Source organism: Monodelphis domestica, chromosome 2 (genome assembly GCF_027887165.1).
Source record: "Monodelphis domestica isolate mMonDom1 chromosome 2, mMonDom1.pri, whole genome shotgun sequence".
In the NCBI taxonomy this organism is placed as follows: Eukaryota; Metazoa; Chordata; class Mammalia; order Didelphimorphia; family Didelphidae; genus Monodelphis; species Monodelphis domestica.
In genome coordinates, this window is record NC_077228.1 from 469,316,457 (window position 1) to 469,332,177 (window position 15,721).

A 15,721-nucleotide genomic window follows, 5' to 3' on the forward strand; every position below is an offset into this window, starting at 1 on the left:
CTAACACCAATTCTAACACTGTATCACTAAGTAGGATAAGAACTTGTATGTAATTCTCTAATTCCTGATAAAAATCTAAGGTTTATTAATGGTGTCATTAGTGAAGATATAAAGAAGGGGCCATGGCAAGGAGCTAGTATGACTTCAAACCCAGGTCCTTGAAAACTAATCTCAGGTCATTTAACAGAACTGGTAAAATAAAAGACAACTATAAATATAGATTAGAAACTATTTTGGATAAAGTCTCTCATGCTATTCTTCAGACAAAAATGAAAAAATATATATACTAGAAGATAATACAATTAAATGGATTAAGAACCAATTGATTTACTGAACCTAAAAGATAGGCATTAATGGCAAGATATCAGCTTCGATGTTTGAAATTCCAGTTGAATTCCACAGAGATTTAGGTTCATCCGAATGCTGTCAAGACAATATCATAAATGACTTGAATAAATGTATAGCTGGCATTCTTATTCATTTCCAGTTGACATGAAGCTTAGGTTGTGGGGGGAGTAAGGGGTGGAAAAGCAACTTACACATTGAGTAACAGAATCAAGATTCAGAAAGATCTTGACAGGTTAAAAACATTGAATTGAAGATAAGATGAATTTTAATAGGGATAAATTTATAGTCTTAACACCAAATTAAAAAAAAGAAAAAAATAGACTTAAAATGCAAGACGGGAGAGGAGAGACAGAATTTTGTCTAAAAATGATCTTGAAAATTTAATAAACTGCAATATTAATGTCAGCTACATAATGTAATAGTCAAAAGCTCATTAAATATTAGGTTTCATTAAAAGTACAGAGTAGTGAATATAGAGTCCCATTTCAGAGTCAAGAAAACCTGGGTTCAAGTCCTACCTCTGTAACATCTTTGGTATGTGATTCTCCACAAATCACTTTTAGTCCTCAAGTCCACTCTCTAAGAAAATCACATTTCTTGATTTACATTGGTAGCAAGATATTCTTTTTCTTGAGTTCTCTGGTAGGGTATCTTTCAGTTCCCTGATTCCCGGATTCTACTTGATTTTAATGATAACTAATTTTGGAAAGTGGAAAAATCTAGAAAATTCAAAGATTTGATCAAGATATATTTGGATGAGTTATCATGGCTAGGAAGAAAAGGGGTATCGTGAATTGGTTAATGGAATGATTGAGGAGTTGATAAAGTTCTAGAAAATAAAAAATATTTTGATCTGTCTACTTAATTTTGTTTTGATTGATTAAAGGACAATTAGATAATGACACTCAATTTAAGAATAAGACATTACAAATGAAGCTTGTGTTTTGTTCACTATTACATCTTTACTCAGGACAATGGTTTCCAATGTATGTTCAAGGAAATCTCACTTTCTTCTTTAGTTAACTGTTATACTTCCCTCATTTCCACATTGCTTCTATGTTTTTCCAACAGTAGACAAAATCTCTGATTTCTTGCTAAAATGTTATGATATGTTGTAAATCTAAAATGCAAATTCCCTTGAAAAATGCTAAACACTGACCTAAATTCATGTTGAATAATACTTGCTTAAGCAGTTTCTTGATGAAAACAAATTTTGATGGGGAGTAGGATAATGTGGAGATAAGGTGAAAATGTATAGGGTACTTGGCTTCTTTGAAGGAGGTTAGTGAAAAATGAAGAAAGGGAGAATTTATGGGCTCTGAACAGAAATCTTATAAATTTTCCTCTGACTGGCTCAGCTCTCCTTTCAATGGCATGAACAATCATTTGGGTAGCACTTAACCAAACCATCTGTCCACAAGTGGCCTATCCTACTAGATTCGAGAATCAAAGCAGCCCCCCAGGGCACTCTTAGTCAGTGTGGTCATGGATGTGGATTAGCAATATTGTGGCTATAAAATTGCATATGGCATCTGGGGCCTAATAACCTTCTGGGTGATCTTGTTGCACCAGATGGTTCTCTGTGTATCTCCACTGAATAAAATGAAATTAACAAGAATTTATGGGGTTGGAGGTTTTCTAAGACCTTCAAAGAATGCACCATGAACCCAGTGCTAGAGTGGAGCATTTCTTAGAAAAGGAACCAAGATTTGATCAAAACTATTGAATATGTTGCTTTATTGTTATTCTTAGTATTGTATTACCCAAATCATCGTATGCTAATAAGTTTGGATCACAGCCTCGTGTGTTATGGTTTAGACACAACTACAAGTTTTCCTGGCAGTCCTACCTCAGATATTTTTATACATTCCCTCATATGTGGGATCCCATCTCAACATAATTTCAAAAGAAAATTAAGAGAGAAATACACCTAACCTCTTTCAGGATGCCATGTTTGACTACTCTGAAGATTTATCTATGGAAACTGAGATGGAAGTTACTTTGGACATAATCTAGATTCATCTGGACAAGAATTCCATCATTCAGTTCCCTTACAAGTGGTCAATGAAGCTTTGCTTAAAGAAAGATAGAGGATCACATCTCACCCTAATCTTCCAGTTATCCAGAAATATTTTATTTTCTTATTCATATAAATTCTAACATTTTTGTAGGCCATACTACGACATCATTTTGTATGACTTGCTGCTACAAAATGTGTTTCTTACCATCATTGAGTCTTAATTCCTCTACACCTTAGTATATTCTCAAGAAATTACCTCTGATCTAACATTGTTGCTCAAAGAAAAATCTTTAGTCAAATCATGTGAGACAACTAAACATGAAGAACAGATTACTGAACTAGGATGGCAAAACCATTAAAACTCACCAAACAGTTGCCCTACATTATTATAGTCTTGATCAAACTTAATTCAAAACTTTTCTCCATAAAAGTGCCAAAATAATATATTTGAGACAAAATTATTTCCTTCTCACTCCACTGTTCATAGTCTGTGGTACCATTGGCTCCCTATAGGGTAAAATGTAAACTTCTTCACCTGGCAATTAATATTCTCAAAAATCTGTCCATATTTGAATTCCACTAAACTTATATTTATGGAGGTAATGTGGTATAGTGGAATGGGGAATTCAATTTGGCATAGGGGACAGGGTTCAAATATTACCTCGGGTATTTCTCACCAATGTGACAATGGACAAATTTATCAAGTTTATAGGGATTCATTTTCCTTGTTTTTAAAATAAAGGTGTTGGACTAGACTTAACTTGACATCTCTTCTTAGTCTACACATATGAGCTAATGATTTTATAGATGAAGAAAATGAGGCCCCCCAAATTTCAATGACTTGCTAAAGGTCACACATCCAATTATTGATCAAGTTGAAAATACAACTTATTCCTAGTACTAGAATTTTACCACATACTCTCAAATATGATATAGCAGATATTTTTCCTTGATAAGGAGACATGAAAACTTAGATTCAAATAATTCTTATTTCAATGAAAATTTACATAACACTGGCTAACAGTTTCTTCATCTGTAAAATGGGGATAATAATAGCACCTACCTCACAGGACCATTGCATGATCAAATGAAATAACCTCAAATACTTTACATATTTAGAAATGGTGTATAATTGCAAAATCATAGAATTGCCTCTCCACACTTTTAAGGAGTTCTTAAACATTGTCTTTGGAATTTAAACCTTTTGAATATATATATAATCGGCATTGTTGTTCACTAGGTCACCTCATTCCATGGGAAAATAACCCAGTCCTAGGTTATTAGTGGAGAGAGGTGAATATTAAATGAAATCAGAGCTCTTTATAGAAATTCATGTATCTGTAGTTCCCATAAGCCTGGAATTTTTCAGGGGAAGGCAAATGTTACAGCACTAAAAAAGGTTGACTCAAATCTTTGGGGATCATGAAATCATTTTGGTTCTAACTCTACTTTTATAAATAAGGAAATAAAAGCCCCAAAAGATCAAATGATTTGTTCAAGTATAGACAGATAATGAGGAACAGAGCCAGGAACTGTGCCTAGGTTGTCTTTCTAATTTTAGTCCTTCTTTCAACTAGCTCATATTTGATTCCCTTATCTACCACTTGTTTGGTTATAGTGAACTTAAAGAAATGTGCTCACTGAAATTATGGGAATATGATAACATATAGCAGTGAGGGTGAAGCTATGGCATAGGTGACAAAGACGGCATGTAGAGTGCTCTCCATAGACCCTCAGCCACCCTTATTCCCCACCCCATATCCCCAGAGTTTGTTACTAGAAAAGCAAAGGAATTCAGGTGGAGCTGCTCCCTTCCCTCTCTCCACCTTGCCTGATGACATTTTTTTACATCACCATCCCCTTCTGCCCAGCAGCCCAATGGAAGTACACAGGGGGTAGGAAAGGCAGGAAGCTCACAGGATTCAGAGCTGGAGGGGAGTTGGGTGCTTCTACCACTCTTCTAACCCCTCTTTATACTTGCTGAGGACATTCCCCACTTTACCCACCCCTCCATCTAGCAGTCCAACTGGAGTGCTTTCTCCCTACCTTGTGTGGGGTAAGGGGGAGCATATCCAGTATGTGGTGGTGGGGAGGGGCATAGCACAAAGTCTGTGGGGATATGGGCATGGCACTTGGTCTTGGGGAGAGGGTAGTGATTGGGCCCAGCACCCCATCTCTAAAAGGTTCACCATCAGTTGTATATAACAATAACGGGGGTAGGAAATTAGTTTTATATTCCAAATTAATATTAGGAAAATATTTCGAATATTGAAGGTTATCAAAAAAAATAGAGTGGGCTGCATTGGGAGATCACTTGTTTCCTCATCATTGAAGTTCTTCATTTCATTCTTTAATCAACAATCATTTATATTAAGTGTTTCATATTTCAGATACTGTCCTGAGTATTGTGAGACCAATAAAGTGAAGGAAACATTTTTTTTCTCCCATGGGTGTGTTTGTGTGTATGCACCCATACATCTATGTATTTAGACAAGAAAAACACAGACATAATGTATGTATAGGCACCATATCTGTATTTTCCATATATTCATACAGAGAATAAATTTAAATATAACAAATATAATTAATAAAAATTAAATATAATTAAAATAAATTTGATCATCATGATGATCAAATGTGAAAATATCAAATACTTTGCACTCTTGGAAGTGATATATAAATGCAAAATAATACCTCAATTGCCTCTCCATTGTCCTTTTCTATCACTGAAAGATCAGAAGTGCCATTTAAACATCAACTTTGGAACTGAAGCCTCTATGTCATATATAAGTGGCATTGTCATTCACCAGGTCAATTCTTTTCAATGGAAAAGTAAAAACAGTTATTGGATTTTTGTGGGGGTTCTTTGAAAGATAGGCCTCTAGGAGTTGGGGTATACCAGAGAAGGCTTTATGAAGAAGTGATGCTTGAACTGTGCCTTTAAAAAAAATAAGGATGTTCTGAGGCAGAGGGAAAGCAGTCTAGGCAAGATATCCAACTAGTGCAAAGACATTGAAATGACAGGTGGAGTCTCATCTCTGAAGAACAGAGAAAATGTCTTCTTGGCTAGATAGCCGAATGATGGAGAAGGAGATACCTATAATGAAGCAGGGAAGAGAAGTTGGGGCAAAGTTGTGAAGGGCTTCAAAAGCAAAATAGAAGAAAATATTTTTGATCTTGGAGGCAACAGAGAGCACTCATGATAGGGAAGTGACATGGTCAAATCTACATTTAAAATAACTCTTTTTGTGAGCAGTATGTAGTATATTAGCATGGAGAGGAATGAGGTATGGTAAGAAGATTAATTAGGAGGCTGTTGCATTCCTCTAGGAAAGAAATTATGAGTTGTGAATATAAAGGTAGAGGAAGTCTTAAAATCATGTTGACTGAGTACATTGCAAATTCATGTTGCTCAACTTCAATTTAGCATTCATTGTAGATAGGCAGTCCTTGTATTCTTACCTAATTGATTCTTCTCTCACTCTCCACAAAGGCTATTCCAAAGAATCTTTTCCAAACTCAGGCCCCTGTGAAGATTAAATTTAACTCTCCCCTGATTGTGAAAATGAAATTAACTCCCCTGCTCATTTTTAGATTTAATCACCAAACGTGTAAAAATCCCATTTAATCATGTAATAAATAATAATAAGGGACTATATTGATTGGTAATTGGTATTTAACAGATCAGAGAGTTATCTTATTTCTTTGGTCTCCCCCCCCCACCCTCTATACCTCCCTTCTTCCCTTTTCCTCCCTTTTCCTCCCATCACCCCTTTCTTCTTCTTCTGGTTTCTTTAAATCAACTCAGGGGTGAATTTATGATGTTTCAAATGAAATACTCTTTCTCTTCTTTATCTTAAGTAAGGGGTTTGTTTGGGGAAGACAGATGGGATAAAGAATGGAAGTAAGAGGGTTGAGGATTTCCCTAATACTAAAATGAGTCTTAGGTTGGAGAATGTTGGAATATAGTACAATTGAGAGAAATGGCTGATTGGTCTGCAAGTTCAGTCACTATCGTCAACAGAGCAAGTCAGAGAGATATCTGGACTTTTGTCCTTCCTTCTTCAGTCTCCAAAATTACCATACAAGCTCTTTCTGCCTTTTAAGGTTAAAAGACATAACCTTACAGTTTGTCTCTTCTCTTCTTCCCTCCTTCCAAAGTAACCAGGGTCCACCAAAAAGTTAGTTTGACTCTAACTGTTTCTCCCGGTAACATTCCAAAAAGAAAATTCCTTTGACTAACAGGTCATCAACCTCCACTGCTTCTGCCTTTTTGCATGCTTCCCCAATTTCTCTCTTCCACAAATCCTCCCTTTTCATCTTGGAAAAATGCAACCAGCATGTTTAATGATACCTTTTAGATATATATTTTGTTATATTTCTAACTATCTAATTCTTAACCCTGTATTATATTAAGTATTCCTTTACCCTCCCAAACAACAAATCCTAATCTATCTTAGCTATTCTATCTATCTAATTCTATGCTAAGTTTCAATATAGGAAAATGGTTTAGGTAATAGGAATTTTATATGAATACAGTTTTTGAACATAACAAATCATGTAACAATTTTAAACAATTCCAACAGTATTTTGAATATGTAACTGTCTTATCTCCTAATGTCTATAAATTCAACTAATTAAATTTTTTCTATTACTAATATTTGCTAACCTAAAATCATAATCTAATCTAACTTCTATACTTCAGTAGTTTTTATGTCTGTCCCTACTTCTCTAAGACTCTGACAAATTTTTTTAAACTGTCCCTATAGTTTAGTTGTGGAAGTCCTAAGCAAGAATTTAGACTATGATTTGTCCACATAAAAAGTGGAGGAAGACACAGGAAGTGATGCAAAAGAAAGTGTCTTTAAAAGGAATTATAACTTCCTGTGAAATTCAGTTCTTCATTCTTTGGAGTTGGAGACTAGAGAAGAATCTGCTGACTGGACCTGAGACCCTATTCCTGGTGAGACTGTCACTAAATCTTTCCCCTTTGGACTGACACATGGTGAGTGAAAAAAGCTGACACCTTTCCTGGATTTTCTAAAGATACTAGCCTTAGGAGAGACCTATCCTCTTGAGAGAGGCTCCCTGTATCCCCAGGTTCTCAGCTACAAAGGCCAAGGCCTCTCCACTTAAGGACTAAACTCCCCTGCCTGGTTTTGAGCCAGGGGTTGGAGTAAATTACATAGTGCTTAGGCTAGATATCTTACCCTATCCTGTCTCTGATTTTTCTAACTATATTTTGTAAGTGAATTATAAATAAATCTCTTTTTAATAAATTAAATTCCTGGTGGCCCTATATTAAAATAATCCAGTCCAACCTTTTATAAAATAACCCTTTTTCTCCTTCAGCCCCCCAAATATCCTTCTCTGCTCACTCTCTTAGGCTGGGACTTTACTATTTATTTTATTGAAAAAAATGAGTAAGTTATATGTGAGTGCCCTCCTTACCCATTATTTTCATTTCAAAATCCCTGGCATAATTTCTCACTCTCCTCTCCTTTCCAGAAGTTTTTAAAAAGAGTTGACTATTCATGAAGAAGTCAATGTCTTTATACATAAAGCTGAACTCATTAACTTTCCTCCTAAAACTTCTCTTCAAAATTTACTTATTTCTTCTGAACGGTACCACCATTGCTCTAATGTTTCATGTCATAATCCTAACTTTTTCTTCTTACTTCCCCTATATTTACATGTCAAATCACTAACTAAATCTTGCCATTCCTACCTTCACACCATATCTCACATATAAGCCTTTCTTTACACTCACACTGCTGCCATTTTTCATCACCTCTTGTCTAGATCATTGAAACAGTCTCTTACTTGGTTTTCCTGCTTCAACTCTCTCCCTATGCAGGTCCATGCTATTGCACCCATTCCTGACAAACTAAATTTTTCTTAAGTAAAAATATGACTGTATGACTTCCTCTTTTTCAACTTCTGTGTTTTCTCATCACATATAGAATATAATCAGCACTTCTTACTGATTATTAAAAACCATTAGGAACTAGCTCCAACATATATTTCTAGTCTCATATATATTACTCTTTCTCTCATACTGAGTGATCTAGGCATACTGACTTTCTCTTTATGAATCAGAAATTATACTATATCTCTAATTCCTTTGTCTTTGCACTGGCATCCCCCAGGCATAGAATTCACTCTTTCCTTAACTATTCTTCATAGAGTTCATCTCTTATTTTAAATTTTTTGCAGGTTCCACCTTCTGTGCAAAGACTTTCTTTCATAAAGTTTTAATTTTTTCCAGGTTGCATGTTTATGATATTTTCAATAATCATTTTGTGACATTTATGATCTTTGTTCTTCTTCTCACTAGCCCATCTCCCCAACATGGTAGGTAATATGATAGAGATTGTGCAATGCTAATATACAATACATATTGCCATATTGATCATGTTGTGAAAGAAGACACAAGTCACTTAGACTTGAGAAAAAAATCAGGAAGTAAATAAATTGAAGAATGACATGCTTCAATCTTCATTGTCCAAAGTCTTTCCTGGATCCAACTGCTTTAATCTTTCCTTAACTATATTGTGTTTAACTCTTTTAAATATTTTCATTACTTAACTTAATATGTGTGCCACATGTATATTTATATTCTTATTCTCTCTTCCATTGGAATGTAAACTCACTGGAAGTAAGATTTGTTTCATCCTTTGCACTACTACTGTAATTCACTATCATAATGCCTGGTATATAAAAGGTACTTAGTGATTGATTGACAGCTGATTGAGAAAAGAAATTGGATTCAAGGAATTTGTGGAGGTAAAAAGATTTGGCACCTGATTGGATATATGAGATTAGCAACTGTAAGATTAGAAGAACTGAGGCACCTTCAACAGAATTAAGGGTATTTTTAGAAGTAACTTTTCTTTGGAAAGGTATGAGTCCAGCTTTGGACACCTTGATTTGAAAAATCTTAAGAACATATAGTTCTAAGTATAGTGCCTGTCACATAGTAAGCACTTAATAAAAGCTCGTTAGGTGACATTTAAGTTGGAAAAAAAAAGTCAGTTTCTGATGTAGAGATCAGTTGAGAACTGGGGATAGATATTCAAATCTATAAGCCATCTTCGTAGAGATGAGAAATAAACCCTTGGTGTTTGATGGAATAAATCATAGAAACAGGGTATATAGAAAGAAAATAAAATGACCTAGGACAGAACCTTCCATTACAACCACAATGAGTGAGTACAATGTGCATAATGAACAAACAATGGAGACTCAGATGGAGTATTTAAATTGGTAAGAGGAAAACGAGGAGTAATATTTCCTTGTAAAATACACTATATTCCATATCTTTGCTTATGCATTAAATGTCATCCTGTTTGGAATGCTTTCCCTGACCATTTCTGCTTCTTAGTTACCTTGGTCCCTTCAAGTGTAAGCTCAAATTCCAATGCTACATTTTTATACTCTCCATAATCAAATTATCATTCATCCATCTCTCTTTGTCTCTCTCTCTCTCTCTTTCTCTCTCTCTCTCTCTCTCTCTCTCTCTCTCTCTCTCTCTCTCTCTCTCTCTCTCTCTCTCTCTCGCTTCCACATTTACTACAAACTAGTATTTCATCTGTTAAATTATACAGTTGTTTCCATTTATTTTGTTTCCATTTCTTTGGTATTATAAAAAAATGTTGCTATAAATATTTTGCTCTATAATTTGGCCTTGCTTTTAATCTTTGATCTATTTAATGTATATACCTAGTTGCAGGTCTCTATCAAAGGGTCAAAACATTTCTTTAATCATATTAGTATAATTGCAAACTATGTTTTAGAATATGGGGGTTTATATTTGCTTTCTATATATTTTGTATTTACTGATATATTGCTCTTATTCCCCTAAATTTCACTTGCACTGGCACAATTAAAAACTGAAAGGGGTAATTACCATTCTTAGTAATTAAAGGTTACCCTTGAAAGAGTTCTGTTTGTTTCTTCTCATAACTCCAATTGGTGTAATCTTCAATCGCCAGTCATAAAAGTATTTAGCAAGTACTTTACTCAAAGTATTTACTAAACAGAGTTTAAAATAGTGTTTTCCCAATATTGGTGTATATACTGTCATAATTATACATAGAATTTAATAAACTTAAATTTAAATTATAAGGCATACACATAAAGAATATATGTATCAAAGGAATAAGTAGACTCCTGGTCTGTAAGTCTTTTTTTTTTCCTTCATGGAATCCTCATATTGTGTCCCCTAGCTTTAACTCTGTTGGTCTTCAAGGACTGAGGCCTTTTTCAAATTCAATAGGGAACATTTCTTCTTATCCTGAGAAGTCATAACCTCTGAGGAAACCTCTGTTCTTGGAAACAGTCCTTCTGAACTAGTCCATTAGATGGTACCACTATAGGGGTCACTGGTACAGCTGCATTGAGCTCTCAATTCTTTCAAACAAACATTATTATTTTTCCAATCCCATTAAAATGATTTTTTGGTAATTCAATCTGGATGGCAAAAAAAAGTAGATTAGTTTAGGCAGAATTTCCATTATTGTTATATTTTTTCTCACCACCAATAAACAATTAAAATTTTTCCAAATATTTAAATTTGGCTTTATTTGTATGAAAATATTTTTTAATTATGTTCATTTAATTTCTAGATTTGTTTTGAAATGCATACTTCCATTTATGTTATGCTTTCTATGGCTATTTTAAATGAGATACCTATTGTTATCACTTCTTGCAAGGACTGTTAATGATATATAGAAATGCTAATGATTTATGTGAGTTTGTAATATATCCTGCTATGCTAAAATGACTGCTTTACTAATTTTTTACTTGAATACTTAGGATTTTCCAAGCATATCATCATACTATTTGCAAAAAGAACTTGTTTTATTACCTCTTTGCATTTTCTGATTCCTTCAGTTTTGTTTTCTTCTCTTACTACTGTTGCATTTCTAATAAAATATTGACTAATACTGGTGATAGTGGAAATCTTGTTTCATTCTTGATCTTATTGGGAAGATTTATAGCTTATCCTTGTTATATATAATTTTTGCTGATGTTTTAATTAGATACTTATCATTTTAAAGAAAATTCCTTTTATGCCTATTTTTTCAGATTTTGAAAAGTAGGAATAGACATCATTCTGACAAAAACTTTTTTCTGAATCAATTTACATAATCATCTATTTTTGTTGTTTTTCTGTCAAGATAATACATTATGTTAAAGTTTTCTTTATATTAAACCACTCTTATGTACCCACTTGGTGACAATGTATAATCTTTCAGATATATTAATATAGCTATTATTTTATTTTGGATCATTAGTGAAGTTTATGTCTAATTTACTTTCTCTGTTTTTCTTCTTCCTTTCTTCCTATTTTAGAAGCCAGTACCATATTTCTTTCATAAAAGAAATTTGCTAGATCTCATTCTTTGTTTATTTTTCCAAATAATTTATTTAATATTGGAATTAGTTCATCTTTAAAAGTTAGGTAGAATTTACTTGTGAATTCATCTGGTACTGAAGCTTTATCCCCTCCCCCCCACTTAAGAGCTCATTTATGGCCAATTTAATTTCTTTTATTAAAAAAATACATTTATTTACTTATGCTATTTCCTCTTCTGCTTATCTAGGAAGTTTACAATTTTGTAAATATTCTTCCATTTCACTGAAATTATTAAATTTATTGGCTTATAATTGGGGAAAGTCAACCCTACTAATTGAATTTATTCCATCTTTATTAGCTACCCTTATACTCACCCTTTTCATTTCAGAAACTAGCCATATAGTTTTCTTCTCTCTTTTTTTTTATAATACTAATAAATGTTTTTTTCTAATTTTATTTTAGAAAAAACAACTTCAGCTGTTATATATTAATTGAATCATTTTATTATATTCAATTTTATGAATTTTATCTTTAATTATTAGGATTTCCAATTTGAATCTTAACTGGGTCTTTTTAATTTGTTCTTAATATAATTATTTTTTAATTTTATATCCAATTTTTCAATCTGTTCTTTATTTTTATATTAACATAAGCTTTTAGAGAAAATAATTTTCCTTTAATTTTTGCTTTTCATTATTATTCCCTTTAATAAATTTTTTATTGTTTCTATGATTTGTTCTTTAACTCACTCATTCTTTTAGATTAGGTTATTTAGTCTCCTACTAATTTTTAGTCTCTTTACATAGTCCTTTATTAAATGTAGTTTTGTTCAATTTTTATCTGAACAGGATATATTTCACATTTCTATTTTTCTGCATTTAAGTGTAAATTTGTTATTCCTAAATATGTAGTCAATTTTTGTAAAAGTATCATCTATCATTGAGAAAAAAATTATATTATTTGTATTCTCATTTAGTTTTCTTCAGCTATCTAGCATATCTAGTTTATCTAAGAATCTATTCTTCTCCTTGACTTTTTTCTTATTTATTTTTTGTTAGATTTATCTAATTCTATAAGGAGGAACTTGATGTCCCTCACTATTATCATTTTGATATTTATTTCATCTTTTGTTAAAAAACTTTGGTGCATATAGACTTAGCATTGATCTTACTTCATTATTTATAATACTTTTTAAACACAATATAGGCTCTATTTTATCTCTTTTAATTAAATCAATTTTATTTTTTTTGTATGAAATCATAACCACTACTCTTTTTTTTTGCATTGGTTGAAACACAATCAATTCTATCCCCCCATTTTGTATTCTGTTTTATCTCTCATTTTTACATGTATTATTTTTTTAAAAACATACTGTCATATTCTGGTTTTTGGTCTGCTCTCCATTTCTGTTTTATGGGGGAGTTTATCCCATTCACACTCAAAGTTTTGATTATGATTTGATTACGATTACGAAATATATGATTATATATTTCTTTCATATATTTTCCTCATTGTTTATCTTTTACTTCTTCTTTTGTACACTCTCCCTCCTCAGAAATTTAATGTATTTATGACCACAGCCTTCCTAATCTACACCCTATGAGTCCTTTCTTTATCTTCTCCCTTTATTCTTTTAGTTTTTAATCTGCCTACTCTTCTGAGTCCCACCATCATCATCTCCCTTTGTCCTCCTATTTTTTAATTTGAACATCCTTCTAAAAATACCTCCCTTATTATCACCTGGCCCTCATATTTGTCAACAAATTAAGATTTGTATCCTTCTTGATGTATATGTTATTCATTCTTTAACCCAGCTCTGATGAGAACAAGGTTCTAGCATTACCAGTCTTTCACTCCCTTCTACCCTTTTCTATAATAGTTTTAATAAGACTTCTTTTATATAAGATAGTTGCTTCAATTTACATCTCAACATCTAATTTTATTTTTTAGTATCATCTAATCATATGCAACTCAACCCCAAACCTTCCCTTTACATATGCTTTTTCAAACTATGCTAGTAATGAAATAATTCTTAAAAGTTTTGAAACTTTTTTTCAAATAAGAAGTAAATAATTTTACTTGATTAAATACCTTATAATTGATCTATCATATTTGCCTTCTTGTGTTTCTCCTGATCCTCATAGATAAAATTTTCTGTTCAGTTCTGGTATTTTCCTTAAGTATACCTGAATTCTTTAATTCATTAATATCCATATTTTCCCTTTCAGGATTACACTCAACATTACTCAGTATATTATTATTGTTTACATCATGGTCCATGCCCTTTGGTCTTTTAATAAAGAGATTTTTTATGTCTTGCTCTTATATATTCCTTATTGTTGATTACCAATAATTAAATTTTTCTCTCTAATTGCTTATACCATTTTCTATTTCACAGTGAACTTTGAAGATTACTTATAGCTTTCCTTTGATTTTTCATATTGAGATCTCTTTCAGGTGGTGATCAGCAGATTTGTTTTTCAATTTTTATTTTCCTTAATAATTTCTTAATTTATAGTGTTTAGATTCTTTTTGGTCATAGCTTTCAGAAACTATGACAATTGTTATCTTTTTTCTATTTGATGTTTTCCTAATGAGTTGTTTTGTAATGAAATATTTCACATTCTCCTCTTTTTGTTACACTCTTTTGATTTTTTTTATTTCTTGAAGTCTTTTGAAGTCATTAACTTCCCTTTAACCAATTTTAATTTGTAAGTACTCATTTTCTTCCCTAAGTTCTGAATTTCTATTTCCAGTATCTTCTGATAACTTTCTTTTTCTGATTATTTTTTCAGATCATTTTAATTTTTTTAATTTAATTTTTAACTTATGTTTAATAAATTTATTTTTAAACCCTTATCTTCTGTCTTAGAATCAATAGTGTGTATTGGTTTTAAGGTATAAATGTGGTAAGGGATATTCAATGGGGGTTAAGTGACTTGCCCAGGGTCACACAGCTAGAAACTGCCTGAGGCCAAATCTGAACCTGGGACCTCCCATCTCTAGGCCTGGCTCTCAATACACTGAGCCACCCAGCAGCCCCCTAATTTTTAAATTAAAAAAATGCATCCAAATGTATTCTCACCCTTCAACACATCACAATTGGCATTATCTAGAAGAAAGGGCTGTTCATACAATTAAGTCTTCCATATTTCTGCTTTGAGGTAATATTCAAAATATATTCTTCCCATATCAATTATATAGCTGTGTGTTATGTTCTCTTGGTTCTTCTTGTTTTGCTATTCATTATCCCAAGTATTTCTTTCCAAGTATTTTTAAAGTGATTTTGCTCACTGTTAATTATGGTTTATTAGTATTCTATCAAAATCATTTATCACAATTTGTTTATTTGTTTCTCAATTGATAGGCATCTCTCTCTAATTTCTGATTCTTTGCCACCACAAAAAGACTTTCTATAAATATTTTGGAACATAGATTCTTTACCTTTTTCTTGATCTCTTTGGGAAACAGATCTATCAATAGTATTTCTAAGTCTAAGGGTACACACAGTCATATAGTTTTCTGGATATAATTCCAAATTGCTCTCCAAAATATTTGAATCCATTCACAGCTTCAATAATATATTATTGTCCACAGTTTCCACATTACATCCAGTATTTGTCATTTTGCCCTTTTGTCATTTAAACCAATCTAATGGGTATGTGATGATGCCTCAAAATTGTTTTGGCTTGCATCTTTTCCAATCAAAAGTGATTAAGAGCATTTATTTCATGTACCTCTATATGGCTTTTATTTCTTCATCCAAAATTTGTCTGCTCATATATTTTGCTCATTTGACAATTAGAGGAGTGCTCTTATTTTTTTTTATTTGACAAAGTTTTATCTATGTGTGTTTGTGTTTATAAATTAAGTTTGCCTAGATTGATGAGTGTAAGAGAGAGAGTAATATACAATAATAATAGGAATATAGTTTAGAGCTAGTTACTAAATATATATGCACATATTTATATATACATAAATTTAGATTTGAG